This window comes from Arachis hypogaea, chromosome 17 (genome assembly GCF_003086295.3).
Source record: "Arachis hypogaea cultivar Tifrunner chromosome 17, arahy.Tifrunner.gnm2.J5K5, whole genome shotgun sequence".
NCBI lineage: Eukaryota > Viridiplantae > Streptophyta > Magnoliopsida > Fabales > Fabaceae > Arachis > Arachis hypogaea.
In genome coordinates, this window is record NC_092052.1 from 70,679,097 (window position 1) to 70,691,817 (window position 12,721).

A 12,721-nucleotide genomic window follows, 5' to 3' on the forward strand; every position below is an offset into this window, starting at 1 on the left:
GTATCTCCACAGTCGGGACCGTCATGGCTCCCTGTGCTGGTAAAAGAAGTGGAGTCTGGGGTGTCTGAGTCCTTGAATTTTCCCATAATCAGCTCCTTGAGGTATGTGAATCGGCGCTTGTTACGACGCTCTCTTAGCTTCGCTTTCTGTTCTTGCCGATCCAACCTTTCAAGTAACTGATGGAGCAGTTGATTTATTGTAGGTGCTTGTGATGTTGAAGGAGGAATGTCTTCAGCTGGTTCAGTAGGCTGGCTTGTAGTGGCTGCTGGAGGTCTGATATATTTCCCGTTAGGGACATACTGATCATCCCGTGGAAGCATGGCTTTGGTGTCCCCAGCTCTGTAGGAGACTCCGGCCGCTGAGACAAGATCTGAGACCAGGGCGGGAAAAGGTAAGTTGCCTGTAATTTGTACGTGTCCCATAGCATTCCGGATGTGTCCTGGTAGGTTCAGAGGTTGATCTGTAAGGATGCACCATAGTAGAACGGCCATGTCTGCAGTAAATAAGGACTCGTGAGTGCTCGGAAAGACATAATGGGACATAATCTGTGCCCATACGCGAGCCTCCAAGGTAAGTGCGGAAGCCAATATTCCCTTAGGACGGGAACGATGGTATCCGTAGATCCATCTGCTGCCAGGTAGGGCGATAATTCTGAGAACAGCGTCCCAGTCAAATTGGTACATCTGGCGCTTGAGTGCGGCTTCTTGAAATGTGTCCAGTCCTTCTGGAGTAGGGGGAAGATCTAAAGCTCGTTGAATGGCCTCTTCTGTAATGGGGACTTGCTTTTGACGGACATAGACTGCAGGGTTGGCAGGTGGAAATTGGAGTAGAACTCGACTATCCAAGAAAGATTAACCTGTCGTGGCTGTCTCCGTAGGAAACCCCATTGTCTTCGTTCAATTTGCGGCTCAACCAAGGTAGCAATATTGGGCGGGAGGATAATAAGGTATTCGTTGTTGTAACTCCGTTCTGTCAGGATGGGGAACATCTGCTCACAGTAGCGATTGGGAAATCGCGCAGTGTCCTTTGCTGGGAAGGCTTTCTCTTTTTCATCAACCTTTATAATCCTCTTAATTCTTTTTGTTGAGGGCTTTACTGCAGTTGAAGAAGGCTCTACCACTAATGCTCTTTTTGTTCCTCTCCTTGCTGGTGGTTTGGGAGTAGCTTTCTCTTTTCCTTTCTTGGTGGCCATCCTGAAAAGGGAAAAAAGAAAGTAACTTTGAATTCAAAGGGATAGAGTAAGGAAGAGGATGGTATAGGTGATAATCAATGCACAGGAAAGAAGGATTTCGTTAACACATGGTCATTACTACATGTGAAAAGTTCATCAAAGGAAATAAAGTAAGTGCATTTTTTTGGTAATTAGATGCAGGATGTTTATTGGCATGCTGGCAAAGGCATGAGTAGCATAGATCAAGCATTAATTACTTAAATATGTTATCACTCGTAACAAACTGGCCATCACGTTTGTATTGACAATTATTTTCAATGAATAAAATAGGAAAGGGGTTTTGTGAGAAACATGCATTAGAATAGTAGAATGGAATAAGCTGAAAAAATGCATAATGCCATATGGGCTTTTTCACAAACACATAGCATGCATGATGAATAAGCTATTGAAATTATTAAATTTAACATGCAAGCAACCCTTAAAAATTAATATATAATTGTCAAACAATTTTGCAACAATCCACAAGCATATAATAAGGAAAAATGACCTAAATAAATTTTGAACACCAATTAAAAGAAAAAGAAAAAAAAAGAAAACATGGATAAGGAAAGTAAAAAGAAAAGAAAAGAAGAAAACATAAAAATAAGAAGGATAATAGAAAAGTAAGGAAGGAAGAAGAAAAGAAAAACCTTGATAATGGTGGTGAGAGAGAAAGTAGAAAGTGAGTGATGAGCGGATAATCTATACACTTTTTGGCATTGTTTTTAGTATATTTTTCGTAGAATCTAGTTACTTTTAGGGATGTTTTTATTAGTTTTTATGTTAAATTCATATTTTTGGACTTTACTATGAGTTTGTGTGTTTTTCTGTGATTTCAGGTATTTTCTGACTGAAATTGAGGGACTTGAGCAAAAATCAGATTCAGAGGTTGAAGAAGGACTGCTGATGCTGTTGGATTCTGACCTCCCTGCACTCAAAGTGGATTTTCTGGAGCTACAGAACTCAAAATGGCGCGCTTTTAATTGCGTTGGAAAGTAGATATCCAGGGCTTTCCAGCAATATATAATAGTCCATACTTTGGCCGAGTTTAGATGACGTAAAATGGCGTTGAGCGCCAGTTCTACGCTGCTGTCTGGAGTTAAACGCCAGAAACACGTTACAAGCCAGAGTTGAATGCCAGAAATACGTTACAAACTGGCGTTCAACTCCAAGAATGACCTCTCCACGTGTAAAATTCAAGCTCAGCCCAAGCACACACCAAGTGGGCCCCGAAAGTGGATTTATGCATCAATTACTTACTTCTGTAAACCCTAGTAACTAGTTTAGTATAAATAGGACTTTTTACTAGTGTATTTGACATCTTATGATCTTTTGGAAGATCCTGGATTGTATTTTTAATCCTGTGATCTCGATTTGGGGGCTGGCCATTCGGCCATGCCTGGACCTTTCACTTATGTATTTTCAACGGTAGAGTTTCTACACTCCATAGATTAAGGTGTGTAGCTCTGCTGTTCCTCATGAATTAATACAAAGTACTACTGTTTTTCTATTCAATTCAACTTATTTCGCTTCTAAGATATTCATTCGTACTTCAATATGAATGTGATGAACGTGACAATCATCATCATTCCCTATGAATGCGTGCCTGACAACCACTTCTGTTCTACCTTAGATTGAATGAGTATCTCTTGGATCTCTTAATCAGAATCTTCGTGGTATAACCTAGATTGATGGCGGCATTCATGAGAATCCGGAAAGTCTAAACCTTGTCTGTGGTATTCCGAGTAGGATTCTGGGATTGAATGACTGTGACGAGCTTCAAACTCGCGAGTGCTGGGCATAGTGACAGACGCAAAAGGAGGGTGAATCCTATTCCAGTATGATCGAGAACCTCAGATGATTAGCCATGCTGTGACAGAGCATTTGGACCATTTTCACAAGAGGATAGGAAGCAGCCATTGACCACGGTGATGCCTCCAGATGATTAGCCATGCAGTGATAGCGCATCGGACCATTTTCACAGAGAGGATGAAAAGTAGCCATTGACAATGGTGATGTCCTTACATAAAGCCAGCCATAGAAAGGAGTAGGACTGATTGGATGAAGACAGCAGGAAAGCAGAAGTTCAGAGGGACGAAAGCATCTCTATACCTTTATCTGAAAATCTCACCAATGATATACATAAGTATTTCTATCTTTATTTTCTGTCTATTTATTATCTATTTTCGAAAACTCCATAACTATTTGATATCCGCTTGACTGAGATTTACAAGGTGACCATAGCTTGCTTCATACCAACAATCTCCGTGGGATCGACCCTTACTCACGTAAGGTTTTATTACTTGGACGATCTAGTGCACTTGCTGGTTAGTTGTATCGAAGTTGTGAATGAAAAACGATTTATTAAGACGTGCGTACAGAGTTTTTGGCGCTGTTGCCTGAGGTCACAATTTCGTGCACCAAGTTTTTGGCGCCGTTGCCGGGGATTGTTCAAGTTTGGACAACTAACGGTTCATCGTGTTGCTCAGATTGGGTAATTTTCTTCTTATTTTGTTTTCAAAAATATTTTCAAAAAATTTTTCAAAAAATTTTTCCTTTATTTTCGAAAAAAAATTATAAATCTTTTCAAAATTATATTTTTCTTCAGAATTTTTAAGAATGAATTCTAGTGTTTCATGATGATTTGTTGAATCCTGGCTGGCTGTAAGCCGTGTCTAATCTTTTGGACTGGGATTTCAACCTATCATCACAAGAGCTTGTTGATCTTCACACACTTAGTTGCTCTATACATGGAAAGTATCAATATCTTCTAAAGCTTGGCTGGCTAGTAAGCCATGCCTAACCCTCAGATTGGAGCTTTAGACTAAGAGTACACGATTCCTAAAATTCATATTAAAAATTTTGGAATCCTTATTTTTCTTTTACAAATAATTTTCGAAAAATTACAAAAAAAAATTAATAAAATCATAAAAATCAAAAATATTTTGTGTTTCTTGTTTGAGTCTTGAGTCAATTTTTAAGTTTGGTGTCAATTGCATACTCATCTTGCATTTTTCGAAAATTGCATTCATGCATTGCATTCATCATGATCTTCAAGTTGTTCTTGATAAAACCTTCTTGATTGATCTTCATATTATATTGTTTTGTGTTGTATGGTATTTTTCATATGCATTCTTGAATTCTTAGTGTCTAAGCATTAAAGATTTCTAAGTTTGGTGTCTTGCATGTTTTCTTTGCATAAAAAATTTTTCAAAAATAAGTTCTTGGTGTTCATCTTGATCTTCAAAGTGTTCTTGGTGTTCATCTTGACATTCATAGCATTCTTGCATGCATTCATTGTTTTGATCCAAAATTTTCATGCATTGAGTCTTTTTCATGTTTTTCTCTCTCATCATTAAAAATTCAAAAAAAAAAATATCTTTCACTTTTTCACTCATAAATTTCGAAAATTTGGATTGACTTTTTCAAAACTTTTTAAAATTCAATTATTTCTTATGAGTCAAATCAAATTTTCAATTTAAAAATCTTATCTTTTTCAAAATCTTTTTCAAAAATCATATCTTTTTCATTTTTCTTATTTATTTTCGAAAATTTTAAAAATACTTTTAAAAAATCTTTTTCTTAATTTTACATCATATTTTCGAAAATATCATCAATAATTAATGTTTTGATTCAAAAATTTCAAGTTTGTTACTTACTTGTTAAGAAAGATTCAAACTTTAAGTTCTAGAATCATATCTTGTGATTTCTTGTGAATCAAGTCATTAATTGTGATTTTAAAAATCAAATCTTTTTCAAAACTAATTTCAATCATATCTTTTTAAAAATATCTTCTTATCTTATCTTTTTCAAAAATTTGATTTTAAAATGTCTTTTCTAACTTCTTATCTTCTTATCTTTTCAAAAATTGATTTTCAAATTTGTTTCAACTAACTAACTAACTTTGTGTTTGTTTCTTATCTTTTTCAAAACTACCTAACTAACTCTCTCTCTCTAATTTTCGAAAATATCTCCCTCTTTTTCAAAAATTCTTTTTAATTAACTAATTATTTTAATTTTTAATTTTAATTTTCGAAAATTACTAACCTTTTTCAAAAAAAAAAAACTATTTTCGAAAATCACTAACTTTTTTTCAAAAATTATTTTCGAAAATCCTCTTTCTCTCTCATCTCCTTCTATTTATTTATTCATCTAGTAACATCTCTCCCCCACTCACCAAAAATCCGAACCCTCTCTCTCTGAGTTCAGATTTTCTCTTCTTCTTTTCTTCTACTCACATAAGGGAACCTCTACACCTGGTAAAAAGGATCCCTATTATTATTATTTTTCTGTTCCCTCTTTTTCATATGAGCAGGAGCAAGGACAAGAACATTCTTGTTGAAGTAGATCTAGAACCTGAAAGGACTCTGAAGAGGAAATTAAAAGAAGCTAAATTACAACAATCCAGCAAGCACCTTTCAGAAATTTTCGAACAAGAAGAGGAGATGGCAGCCGAAAATAATAATAATGCAAGGAGGATGCTTGGTGACTTTACTGCACCTAATTCCAATTTACATGGAAGAAGCATCTCCATCCCTACCATTGGAGCAAACAATTTTGAGCTGAAACCTCAATTAGTTTCTCTGATGCAGCAGAACTGCAAGTTCCATGGACTTCCATCTGAAGATCCTTTTCAGTTCTTAACTGAATTTTTGCAGATCTGTGATACTGTTAAGACTAATGGAGTAGATCCTGAAGTCTACAGGCTCATGCTTTTCCCTTTTGCTGTAAGAGACAGAGCTAGAGTGTGGTTGGACTCTCAACCCAAAGATAGCCTGAACTCTTGGGATAAGCTGGTCACGGCTTTCTTAGCCAAATTCTTTCCTCCTCAAAAGCTGAGCAAGATTAGAGTGGATGTTCAAACCTTCAGACAAAAAGAAGGTGAATCCCTCTATGAAGCTTGGGAGAGATACAAGCAACTGACCAAAAAGTGTCCTTCTGACATGCTTTCAGAATGGACCATCTTGGATATATTCTATGATGGTCTGTCTGAATTAGCTAAGATGTCATTGGATACTTCTGCAGGTGGATCCATTCACCTAAAGAAAACGCCTGCAGAAGCTCAAGAACTCATTGACATAGTTGCTAATAACCAGTTTATGTACAATTCTGAGAGGAATCCTGTGAGTAATGGGACGCCTCAGAAGAAGAGAGTTCTTGAAATTGATACTCTGAATGCCATATTGGCTCAGAATAAAATATTGACTCAGCAAGTCAATATGATTTTTCAGAGTCTGAATGGAATGCAAGCTGCATCCAATAGTACTCAAGAGGCGCCTTCTGAAGAAGAGGCCTATGATCCTGAGAACCTTGCAATAGCAGAGGTAAATTACTTAGGTGAACCTTATGGAAACACCTATAACTCATCATGGAGAAATCATCCAAATTTCTCATGGAAGGATCAACAAAAGCCTCAACAAGGCTTTAATAATGGTGGAAGAAATAGGTTTAACAACAGTAACCTTTTCCATCATCCACTCAGCAACAGACAGAGAACTCTGAACAAAATACCTCTAATTTAGCAAATTTAGTCTCTGATCTATCTAAGGCCACTGTGAGTTTCATGAATGAAACAAGGTCCTCCATTAGAAATTTGGAAGCACAAGTGGGCCAGCTGAGTAAAAGAATCACTAAAACCCCTCCTAGTACTCTCCCAAGCAAAAGAGAAGAAAATTCAAAAGGAGAGTGCAAGGCCATTGACATGAACAACATGGCCAAACCTAGAGAGGAAGGTTGAGAACGTGAATCCCAGTGAGGAAGACCTCCTGGGACATCCAGTGATCAATAAGGAGTTTCCCTCTGAGGAACCAAAGGAATCTGAGACTCATCTAGAGACCATAGAGATTCCATTGAACCTCCTTATCCCATTCATGAGCTCTGAAGATTATTCTTCTTCTGAAGAGAATGAAGATGTTACTGAAGAGCAAGTTGCTAAGTTCCTTGGTGCAATCATGAAGCTAAATGCCAATTTATTTGGTAAAGAGACTTGGGGAGATGAACCTCCCCTGTTCACCAATGAACTAAATGCATTGGATCAACTGAGATTGCCTAAGAAGAAACAGGATCCTGGAAAGTTCCTAATACCTTGTACCATAGGCACCATGACCTTTAAAAAGGCTCTATGTGACCTTGGGTCAGGAATAAACCTCATGCCACTCTCTATAATGGAGAAACTGGGAATCTTTGAGGTACAAGCTGCTAAAATCTCATTAGAGATGGCAGACAATTCCAGAAAACAGGCTTATGGACAAGTAGAGGACATATTAGTAAAGGTTGAAGGCCTTTACATCCCTGCTGATTTCATAATCCTAGATACTGGGAAGGATGAGGATGAATTCATCATCCTTGGAAGACCCTTCCTAGCCACAACAAGAGCTGTGATTGATGTTGACAGAGGTGAATTAGTCCTTCAATTGAATGAGGACTCCCTTGAGTTTAAAACTCAAGGACATCCTTCTGTAAACATGGGAAAGAGGCACAGTAAGCTTCTCTCATAACAGAGTCAACCAGAGCCCCCATAGTCAAACTCTAAGTTTGGTGTTGGGAGGCCACAACCAAACTCTAAGTTTGGTGTTGAACTCCCATATCCAAACTCTAAGTTTGGTGTTGGGGAGTCTCAACAATGCTCTGAACATCTGTGAGGCTCCATGAGAGCCCACTGTCAAGCTATTGACATTAAAGAAGCGCTTGTTGGGAGGCAACCCAATTTTTATTTATCTTATTTTATTTTTATTGTTATTTCATGTTTTAATAGGTTCATGATCATGTGGAGTCATAAAATAAATATAAAAATTGAAAACAGAATCAAAAATAGCAGAAGAAAAATCACACTCTGGAGGAGGATCTCACTGGCGTTTAAACGCCAGTAAGGAGCATCTGTCTGGCGTTCAACGCCAGAACAGAGCATGTTTCTGGCATTGAACGCTAGAAACAGGCAGCATCCTGGCGTTCAGACGCCAGAAATGCACACTGAGGAAGAGCTGGCACTGAACGCCAGAAACAAGCATCTGGCTGGCGTTCAACGCCAGAAATATGCTGCATCTGGGCGCTGAACGCCCAGAACAAGCATCAATTCGGCGTTTAAACGGCAGAATTGGATGCAAAGGCATTTTACATGCCTAATGGGTGCAGGGATGCAATTTCTTGACACCTCAGGATCTATGGACCCCACAGGATCCCACCTACCACCACTCACTCTCTTCCCTCTTCTCAATGTTCATCCTCTCTTCCCAATAAACACTCTTCCCCAAAACTCTTCACCAATCACCTCAATCTCTCTTCCCTATCACTACTTCACCACTCACATCCATCCACTCTTCCCCATAAACCTACCTCATAAACTCTACCTACCTTCAAAATTCAAAACCAATTTCTCACCCAAACCCACCCCATATGGCCGATCCTTACCACCCTCCCTTCCCTATATATAGCCCTCCATTCTTCCTCATTTTTACACCACACCACCCTCTCTTCTTTTCTTGGCCGAATACACTTCTCCCTCTCTCCTCCATATTTCTTCTTCTTCTTCATCTATTCTTTCTTCTCTTGCTCGAGGGCGAGCAAAATTCTAAGTTTGGTGTGGTAAAAGCATAAGTTTTTTGTTTTTCCATTACCATTGATGGAACCTAAGACCGGAGAATCCTCTAGAAAAGGGAAAGGGAAGACAAAAGCTTCCACCTCCGAGACATGAGAGATGGAAAGATTCATCTCCAAAGCTCATCAAGACCACTTCTATGATGTTGTGGCCAAGAAGAAGGTGATCCCCGAGGTCCCTTTCAAACTCAAGAGAAATGAGTATCCGAAGATCCGACATGAGATCCATAGAAGAGGTTGGGAAGTTCTAAGAAACCCCATCCAACAAGTCAGAATTCTAATGGTTCAAGAGTTCTATGCTAATGCATGGATCACAAGGAACCATGATCAAAGTAAGAACCCGAACCCAAAGAATTATCTCACCATGGTTCGGGGGAATTACTTAGATTTTAGTCCGGAAAATGTAAGGTTGGCGTTCAACTTGCCAATGATGGAAGAGAACGCACGCCCCTACACAAGGAGAGTCAACTTTGATCAAAGGTTGGACCAAGTCCTCATGGACATATGTGTGGAAGGAGCTCAATGGAAGATTGACTCAAAAGGCAAACCGGTTCAACTGAGAAGACTGGACCTTAAGCCTGTAGCTAGAGGATGGTTGGAGTTCATTCAACGCTCAATCATTCCCACTAGCAACCGGTCTGAAGTTACTATAGACCGGGCCATCATGATCCATAGCATCATGATTGGAGAAGAGGTGGAGGTTCATGAGATTATACCTCAAGAACTCTACAAAGTGGCTGACAAGTCCTCCACTATGTCAAGGTTAGCTTTTCCTCACCTCATTTGCTATCTATGCAATTCGGCTGGGATTGATATAGAAGGAGACATTCCCATTGAGGAAGAGAAGCCCATCACTAAGAAAAGGATGGAGCAAACAAGAGAGCCCATTCATGGAGCTCAAGAAACGCATGAAGCTCATCACCATGAGATCCTGGAGATGCCTCAAATACATTTTCCTCCACAAAACTATTTGGAGCAAATCAACACCTCCCTAGGAGAATTAAGTTCCAACATGGGACAATTAAGGGTGGAACATCAAGAGCACTCCATCATCCTTCATGAAATTAGAGAAGATCAAAAAGCAATGAGGGAGGAGCAACAAAGACAAGGAAGAGACATAGAAGAGCTCAAGGACATCATTGGTTCCTCAAGAAGGAAACACCACCATCACTAAGGTGGATTTATTCCTTGTTCTTACATTCTCTATTTTTCGTTTTCTTTATGTTAAGTGCTTATCCATGTTTGTGTCTTATTACATGATCATTAGTATTTAGTAACTTGTCTTAAAGTTATGAATGTCCTATGAATCCATCACCTCTCTTAAATGAAAAATGTTTTAATTCAAAAGAACAAGAAGTACATGAGTTTCGAATTTATCCTTGAACTTAGTTTAATTATATTGATGTGGTGACAATGCTTCTTGTTTTCTGAATGAATGCTTGAACAGTGCATATGTCTTTTGAAGTTGTTGTTTATGAATGTTAAATATGTTGGCTCTTGAAAGAATGATGACAAAGAGACATTTATTTGATAATCTGAAAAATCATAAAAATGATTCTTGAAGCAAGAAAAAGCAGCAAAGAACAAAGCTTGCAGAAAAAAAAAGCAAAAAAAAAAAAAATAGAAAGAAAAAGCAAGCAGAAAAAGCCAAAAGCTTAAAACCAAAAGCAAGAGCAAAAAGCCAATAGCCTTAAAACCAAAAGGCAAGGGTATAAAGGATCCCAAGCTTGAGCATCAGTGATAGGAGGCCTAAAGGAATAAAATCCCGGCCTAAGCGTAAACTAAGTTGTCCCTAACCATGTGCTTGTGGCGTGAAGGTGTCAAGTGAAAACTTGAGACTGAGCGGTTAAAGTCAAGGTCTAAAGCAAAAAAAGTGTACTTAAGAACCCTGGACACCTCTAATTGGTGACTTTAGCAAAGTTGAGTTACAATCTGAAAGGTTCACCCAGTTATGTGTCGTGGCATTTATGTATCCGGTGGTATACTAGAAAACAAAGTGCTTAGGGCCACGGCCAAGACTCATAAAGTAGCTGTGTTCAAGAATCAACATAATGAACTAGGAGAATCAATAACACATCTAAACTCTGAGTTCCTATAGATGCCAATCATTCTGAACTTCAATGATGAAGTGAGATGCCAAAACTATCAAGAGGCAAAAAGCTACAAGTCCCGCTTATCTTATTGGAGCTATGTTTCATTGATAGTTTGGAATTTATAGTATATTCTCTTCTTTTTATCCTATTTGATTTTCAGTTGCTTGGGACAAGCAACAATTTAAGTTTGGTGTTGTGATGAGCGATAATCTATACGCTTTTTGGCATTGTTTTAGTATGTTTTTAGTAGAATCTAGTTACTTTTAGGGATGTTTTTATTATTTTTATTTAAATTCACATTTCTGGACTTTACTATGAGTTTGTGTGTTTTTCTGTGATTTCAGGTATTTTCTGGCTGAAATTGAGGGGACTTGAGCAAAAATCAGATTCCAGAGGTTGAAGAAGGACTGATGATGCTGTTTGGATTCTGACCTCCCTCCTCAAGTGGATTTTCTGGAGCTCGAACTCAAAATTGGCGCGCTTTTATTGCGTTGGAAAGTAGACATCCAGGGCTTTCCAGCAATATATAATAGTCATACTTTGGCTGAGTTTAGACGACGTAAAAGGGCGTTGACGCCAGTTCTACGCTGCTGTCTGGAGTTAAACGCCAGAAACACGTTACAAGCCAGAGTTGAACGCCAGAAATACGTTACAAACTGGTGTTCAATCCAAGAATGACCTCTCCATGTGTAACTTCAAGCTCAGCCCAAGCAACACACCAAGTGGGCCCCGGAAGTGGATTTATGCATCAATTACTTTACTTTACTTCTGTAACCCTAGTAACTTAGTTTAGTATAAATAGGAACTTTTACTAGTGTATGACATCTTATGAATCTTTTGGAGATCTTGGATTGTATTTTGATCCTGTGAATCTCGCTTTGGGGGCTGGCCATTCGGCCATGCCTGGACCTTTCACTTATGTATTTTCAACGGTAGAGTTTTCTAAGCACTCCATAGATTAAGGTGTGGAGCTCTACTATTCCTCATGAATTATGCAAAGTACTACTGTTTTTTCTATTCAATTCAACTTATTCCGCTTCTAAGATATTCATTCGTATCTTTCAATTGAAATGTGATGAACGTGGACAATCATCATCATTCCCTATGATGCGTGCCTGACAACCACTTTTCGTTCTACCTTAGATGATGAAAGTATCTCTGGATCTCTTAATCAGAATCTTCGTGGTATAAGCTAGATTGATGGCGGCATTCATGAGAATCCGAAAAGTCTAAACCTTTCTGTGGTATTCCGAGTAGGATTCTGGGATTGAATGACTGTGACGAGCCTTCAAACTCGCGGAGTGCTGGGCATAGTGACAGACGCAAAAGGAGGGTGAATCCTATTCCAATTATGATCGAGAACCCAGATGATTAGCCGTCTGTGACAGAAGCTTGGACCATTTTCACAAAGATAGGAAGCAGCCATTGACCACGGTAATGCTCCAGATGATTACCATGCAGTGACAGCGATCGGACGCATTTTCAAAGAGGATGAAAAGTTGCCATTACAATGGTGATGTCCTTACATAAAAGCCATAGAAAGAATAGGACTGATTGGATGAAGACAGCAGGAAACAGAATTCGAGGGACGAAAGCATCTCTAACCTTTATCTAAATTCTCACCCAATGATATATAAGTATTTTTATCTTTTTTCTGTCTATTTATTATCATTTTCCGAAAACTCCTAATATTTGATATCGCCTGATGAGATTTACAAGGTGACCATAGCTTGCTTCATACCAACAATCTCGTGATCAACCCTTACTCACGTAAGGTTTTATTACTTGGACGACCATCACTTGCTGGTTAGTTGTATCGAAGTTG

At 38.6% G+C, this 12,721-nt stretch overlaps 1 non-coding gene across 1 annotated transcript; it reads right to left on the reverse strand.

Moving 5' to 3' along the window:
* Positions 1–6,051: 6,051 nt before the first annotated feature.
* Positions 6,052–6,158, reverse strand: LOC112768311 (small nucleolar RNA R71). Its single transcript, XR_003185746.1, has one exon. It is a non-coding gene; the product is annotated as a small nucleolar RNA R71 (small nucleolar RNA).
* Between the last annotated feature and the right edge of the window lie 6,563 nt (positions 6,159–12,721).